Below are 6,874 nucleotides of genomic sequence, written 5' to 3'. Positions count from 1 at the left end.
TGAACTAAACCAATCCAAAGAGCACATCCCAAGGGATGCTACTACTGAAACACTGCTTCCTCTTGTCTAACCAATTCTAATTTCACAATAAGACATTTAATACAGTTCTGTGGTAATGTAATTTCTCTTATTTTCAGGGTCTGAGGGCAGCAATAAGCCTTAATTGCCCTGACCATCTTCACCTGGGGCCACATCCACACCTATAACTGAGAGCCCAGGGGTTTCAGTTCAGCTTTAGCCCCCAGTCATGCCGTAGATAAATCTTTTTTTTTGTCTTTTGTCTTCCTGTTCTGGGTGAGATTTTACTGTACTGCTGGCTTAACCTTGTCTCTAGACCTGTCTCATGGTTGGGCCTATGCTGTAATCTCCTGCTTTCTCTCCTGTTCCTCGTGGCAGGACATCCTGAACCAACCCTGGGCCTGATTCAGCACCTGCCTTTGCCCTGCTGGTCATGACTGAGTAATGGGGGTCACCCCTCATGTTCACCCACCTGGCCTTGGAGTGCTGTGGTTCAGAGCCCAAAGGTGAGGGCTCTGCTTGGGCTGTACTTACACTTGTAAGTACTTGCCCCCTCATGGAATTGCCCTTCTGCTGCTTTCTGAAAATTATAAATTTAGTTTGGAGCTTTATAAAAGCTTTTAAAAAATCTGAATATATTACATCTGTGGGCACCAGGTTAGTGAGGCAGCATTTCCCCTTTCTAGAAGTCACACAGACTCTTTCATGATGGACTTGATTTAGCTAGGTGTTCTGTGTTATAGATCATAATTATAAACCCTGTCATCTCACCAGGGCTGAAAATCTGTCTCTTTAGTCTACGGTGCCCAGGTTTTCCTGCAGAGTCGCCTCTGTGGAAAGGAGTTGTATCATTAGTTCTCTGGCATCATGGCTACTTGCATGACAGGTTGTATACCTCAGCCAGCAGTTCTGCAGTTTTATGTTAGAGTTACTTCAGAGCTCTTGAGTGAGTGGCACCCTGTCTATTTTTGATACTTTTAAATTTCTTTCTGAATTGCAGAATTTAGTATTGAGGTTATTGGAGTATGATTGTATTTTTTGAAGCATTTTTAGTCTGCTTGTAGGGATTGCATTTTTTGTGAATTTAATGTGTGATTTCTTTATGTTGGTGCTTTGTGGTTTATTTGTTTATTTTGTTGGTGTTTGTTTTCCCCCCTCTCCCTAATTTTCTGACTTAAGAGAGTTCTCTTTCATGATATTTCTTGTGATACATTGATTTACTTTACTGGCTGTTATTACAGATTTGCAACCAATTGCATTGTGAATATTACTGAAGAACAGTCTTCCCATTAATATGTTTTGAACTAAGCCCTGTGAACACTCAAGGTCAAATCTGGAATAGTGTCATATCTAATAGGTCCCTCAGCTGGATGGCTGAGGAAGAGTTTTTTACTGTGAAGCTGAAATCTCTCATTATAACTAAATCTTCAATATTTGCAGCTTCTCTATTCCTGTTCAGCTTTTCCTGATCACTATTTTAATTCCAAAATTAGCTCAGTAGAACATCTCTAGTATTACGCTTTTCTTTTTAGAACGAGGGATTTCTCCCTTTAGAAACTTCAGGGTGGTTTTTTTTTCATTTGATACTGGAACTGTAGTATTTCAGGTGCAGCACTACTCTCTCACCTATTCATCCTGCTCCTCTAAAGCTGGTAACCTACAAACAGTGGGTTTCAGGCTCCTTTCAGGAGGCCTCTGATGTGCTGCTCTATCAGGGTGACTACTCATTATCTGCCCAATGCTTCCTCTGTCCAAATTTCTGGATATCCATCACTGGAGTATAAATACTTTCAGGCCTTGCTTTCAGCCTTTGCTCAATATTACAGCCTAGCTCTTTTTTTAAATTCTTATGCTATTTATTTTTCTCTTGGCTCTTTCGGATGTCTCAGATGTACCAATCTAACAGAGCCTCTTGTCATTGCTCTGAGCCCAGAGAACAACTTCATCCTAATGTAAACATTCTGTTGGCAGTTTTTCAATTACTTTTGGCTGCCTAAAATTATCCTAGATGTTTATGAATCGGAGACATTGTCAGTGGGCCAGGAGATATGATACTGATATGATCTTTGAAACCTGCAGCTGTAGGATGTGTAGAGTACTCCTGAAAGGGCATCAGGTGCTTAGGTGTGGAAAGATTAATCAAGCTCCTGACACTAGCAGCATGCTCAGTGCTGATCAAGGTTAAAATAGACAACTGTTTTTTCTTGACACAGCCCCATTACATGTACATCTGTGCCTGAACACAAGGGCAGAGGATAAGCATTTTTTAAAAAAATGTTTTTCATGGTCATAGCATGAGATTTTTGGGGCATCCTTGTGTGAGTGTAAAACAAGAAAGACTGCTGTGTGATTGGCAAAGACTGAAAAAAGCTAATAAAAACAGCAGGAGGAAAAAAAATAATGAAAACAGCAGGGCAACTGAAGCATTTCTAAAAATGTTTAGCTTTTGGAATAATTTTTTATCATTTCCCTAATGGCCATTTACACTGCCAGCATTACTACTATTCACTACAGTATTACTTCCTACAGATAAACAAAGTTTCCACAAAGACAGAGCTACATTAACACTGATTAGGGTAAACCCTACTCTGAAGTTTTTGACTTATGAGCATGTAAGATACTCTACTTTTTCTAGGAATTAAGTTGTTAAAAGACTTTGTCCTTAGACATTTTGTCATTGGCTTAGAAGATAAGTGAAATATCCTAGAAGGAAGATATACTGTAAGTTTTTTCTTTTTAATTGTGGCCAGCTTATTATATTATGTAGCATTGAACTTCCTCTTCTTTTCATAGGCCCTAAAATGTCATTGACATTTCAGTTGAATTATTGGCCTTAACAGATTTTTAGGCTTATACTCAAATTTGCTGTATGTTCTGAGTAGTCACTGATCTCAGGGAAAGTTTTTTTCACAATTATTCAGACCCCAACAGAAACCCTTTATACAGATCATATCCATAGCTTGTGCTCTTACACAGGTAGGATTGAAACTTAGGGAATGGGAGAATAAACATGTGATGAGTCAACATAGGCACATATGAGAGGTGGTTAACATACTTCATTAGTTCCCCTGATTTGAAATCTTTCTATTTATTGCCCCTATGTTGTGTGGGGTCAAGCTGATAGAATGTATTTATAGTCTAAACTACAAACTTCCCTGTTTGTGAGAGTCTGGAAGTCTTGTATGACCTACTAGCTCAAAAGCATTTTTGGAAAACAGCATGTTCAAAAATGACTCTTTCTACCCTCTGGATATCAGTGATGTTCGTTGACCCAGATCTACTGACCTTGGAGAAGTGTCCAGAACACTCCATAAATAAGATTCCATGGGTTAAAATTACATTATTTATGTTTATGTAAGCTCAACATCCTGACACCACAGCTATTTCTTACTGGTTTGATACAAACACCATATCTGGAAAAAACCTTGCATAATAACAGACTAGTGACAAAGCCATAAAAAAAAACCCCAAGCAATAACCACTAAAATATTTGAAGAGTGACATCTTCACTTTTCAAGAAGTGTAAATGTAGCAGCTGGTGGAATTTTATTTACAAGAAAAGAACAGCAGTGGAAGATTAATTGTTGAGGTAATCCTTGAATCCAGATCAGAATCTGAAGAGTAGTGTCGTTTTTGAAGTCAGCTGTTAGTGGGATTACTAGCTATTACTAGATCCATTACTAAGGATAGCACAAAATAAGGAAAGAAGCTAAATTCCTACATCCTATAATTTGTTCTAAAATATTTAGCTCAGTCAATTGTGGAAATGCTTTAAAATATGCTGTCTGCACTGGGTGACCATTTTATTGGTAAGACAGAGCAGAGGAACAGAAATCTTCCCAATGAAAGGGCCTTATTTCTGTTTTGCACTTTAATAATTTTTCTGGTATCTTTAATTTTTTCCTACCTAGGTATCCTTTTCTATACTTTCTCTTTGCTCTCATTTGGACTCTCCCTAATTGATCCATAGTTTTATCAAACTGCAGGACCTTTAACTGGACAAAATACTTCCACTAAATTCCTGTCATCTGAACCATATGAAAAGGATTTTTTTAGTCATGTACCTTGCAGATCCCAATTTCTTCATCAGAATGGGATTTTTCTGTTTTTTTCAACAATGGAGCATAGGTGATCATTTCAGTTTATGAACCACCAAAATTTGCAGCTCCTTACAGAAGATCTGATGCTGAATCCAGCATTTCTCAAGTATGTACTTCACCTGCTTACAGAACACTCAGGATAACCAGAAGGGCATCAGTACTTTAGACATTTCTAGATTTAGGAGTTGCCAGACTGGGCAACATGGACCATTCATTTAATTATAAACACATTTTACATGAATCATGTCCTAAGTTTACAAATCCTTTGCCAAAAAAGCAAGGGATATGCTCAAGGTCTCATGGAGATGTAACATGAGATTCTATGCAAAAGATAAATGCCCCCTGAGACTTTAAGGATGAATGAGACTATCACAGTATGAATTGAAGGGTCCTTAACTTCCACTGACATATTACTCACAAAGCTCTTAATGGCAGGGATGATCATCATTCCTGGGAACTTAAAGGGGTTCAGAACAGACTGTGCAGTCAAGTCTAAATACAGTTTTGTTGTGGTAATATGTTGTAAAAGGTAATTCCTACAGTAATAAACTGTTCTCCAGCCCAGACTTTAGAGTGAATTATAAAACAACTCTCAAGAGCTTGTTACTGCATAGTACCATGGCCTACACAGCTCCTGTCCATAGAGCTGAGACACAGAAGAGGAAGGATGCTACCTGAGACAGACAAGTCAGAGACACTGGAAGTTTACTTGATTATATGTTATCTGCCAGATTACCCTTTTAAGCAGTTAGTGGCAAATAGGCAGTAAAGGAGCACCATTGTAAGTGAAGGTTGGCCAGTTGTGTATACATGTTTATTAGCAGCATTTTGAATTTGTCATGGAATTTTAGACAAATAATCTTCTGAATCCCCAGACATGAATAGGTCCATTTTATAAGCCCACAATGACTTTAGATTTATGACCACAGACAGCATGAGAAATGTAGCGTAAACTGAAAGAGATAATTGTAAGGAAAAGGGTTTGTTATCAAAAACAGCAAAAATTAAAACTTTGATGTATGTCAGGATGTATGTCAAGATATGATGAAACAAAACCCTTACATGTAAGGGTCATATCAGAGAAGAAATGTATGACTGTTAAAAAGGACTTTGAGCTTCTCAACTGAGTTTAGAAAAATCAGATGAGTATCTGTGAACATACACCACAAGGGCAAGTAAAGAGAAAATATTCACCAGTTAAAGTCTGGGGAGAGAGGAAAGTTTTGGGATTTTTTTTTTTGTTTGGAGTTTCTTTTGGTTTTTTGTTTGTTTAGGTTTTTTGTTTGGTTTTGTTTTTCTTTTTCAGTCAACAGAGTTGTAATCTCTGAAGATAAAAGAAGAAAAACTGATGGAATAGACACAGGAACATTCATACATTCATTTGATGTGCCTACTGTGTTATTACTGGCTGGGCAGCAGGAGAAGGCCCCTGGCTGACTTTTCCTGGATGCTGCTCTCTGGGACAGCTGTAGCTCCTGGGAGATTTCTCTTGGACTAGCTAAGCATCTGGAGCAGAAGATGAAATGGTCAGTATGGAGCATGAGGGAGGCAGCCGGAGGGAGTCTGTAGTGTTTAGATGTTGGAAGGTTTTTGAGAGGTTTAGGGAACAAACACTCGTCTTAAAGGTGGTGGGAAGAAGCCCTTCCCAGTGGACCCCATGCAGACTGCCCAGTGTTTGTTGCAACATAGAGCATCAGGAGAAAGCTGTTGGCCTGAGGGAAGGCTGGTGAGAACGATCGGTATGTCAAAGGGCAGCTTTGTTTTCCAACCTTGTATTGTAATCTTTCATCTGTTGGATTTGACTCATTTTGATGTCAAAATTACTGCTTTTTGGGCTGCATTTTCAGAAATCTCGGCTGCAGAGATCTGAACCTTTGCTATTTTTGGCACCCTCCCTGTAAGTGCAGACAGATGCACCTCAAAGCAGCGGCTGGGTCACAAGCCTTTCAGAGTCAGCAAGGCCTGGATATGTCCCACTGAGCATTCGGCATAAAGCTGAAATAATTAAGGGAAGGAGAAACCTTTCCTAACTGCATTTCACCAAGGAAATGAACGTTTCAGCAGAAACTTCATCCCTAGGAATGCATTACCAGGCACACAAGAAGTTGACTGAAGGACCAGCAAAGGGCAGACCTGTTGCTCCTGGTGATCACCCCAGCACCTTGTGAGCCGTAGATTCACCCACTCAGATGCCAGGAATTTATCTCCAAGAGGGCAGAAATTAAAATGCCTTCCTGAAACTGTACAAGGTCGTGTCAGGCTGAAAAATAAGGTGGTTTGTGACAAGGTTTTTCTTATTCTGAATTGCATTACATTAGTGCAACAAGACAAAACCACTGTTAGGGATACTGGATCCAGGACACCAGCTCTCATCCAGCATTCTGTATTTCTGCAATATAGATCAGGTATCTCTAATAAATGACATTTCTATTAATGCCAGCAAACAGTGCAGTGTTCTCTTTAACAGCAGACCCAAGGCTGCTTACAATTGAGGAGAAACATTTCAGATATTTTCTGAATAATATCTCCTCTTTCTTTGTTTGAAAGTTCTTGTTGAATAAAATGAGTAAAGAGCTGAAGTATGGAGCTCTAAGTGTGAGGGCAGGACTCCTGGATTCCTCCCAGCTCTTTTGGGAAGCTGAGTTTCCTATATATTGCCTAAAGGAAAGAAAATAGACTGGTATCAGACAACCTCATAACTGAGTCTCTTGAAAAATACTTGCTTTGACTAATAGGAGAACTTGCTAGCTAGTGTT

At 39.1% G+C, this 6,874-nt stretch overlaps 1 long non-coding RNA gene across 1 annotated transcript; it reads left to right on the top strand.

Annotated features, from left to right (window-relative positions):
• Positions 1 to 3,491: 3,491 nt before the first annotated feature.
• LOC137469869 (uncharacterized) lies at positions 3,492 to 6,562 on the top strand. Its single transcript, XR_010996731.1, has 2 exons — positions 3,492 to 4,224; positions 5,432 to 6,562. It is a non-coding gene; the product is annotated as an uncharacterized lncRNA (long non-coding RNA).
• The last annotated feature ends 312 nt before the right edge of the window (positions 6,563 to 6,874 follow it).

Source organism: Anomalospiza imberbis, chromosome 3, assembly GCF_031753505.1.
Source record: "Anomalospiza imberbis isolate Cuckoo-Finch-1a 21T00152 chromosome 3, ASM3175350v1, whole genome shotgun sequence".
NCBI lineage: Eukaryota > Metazoa > Chordata > Aves > Passeriformes > Viduidae > Anomalospiza > Anomalospiza imberbis.
This window is presented reverse-complemented; position numbering and strand designations above follow the sequence as displayed.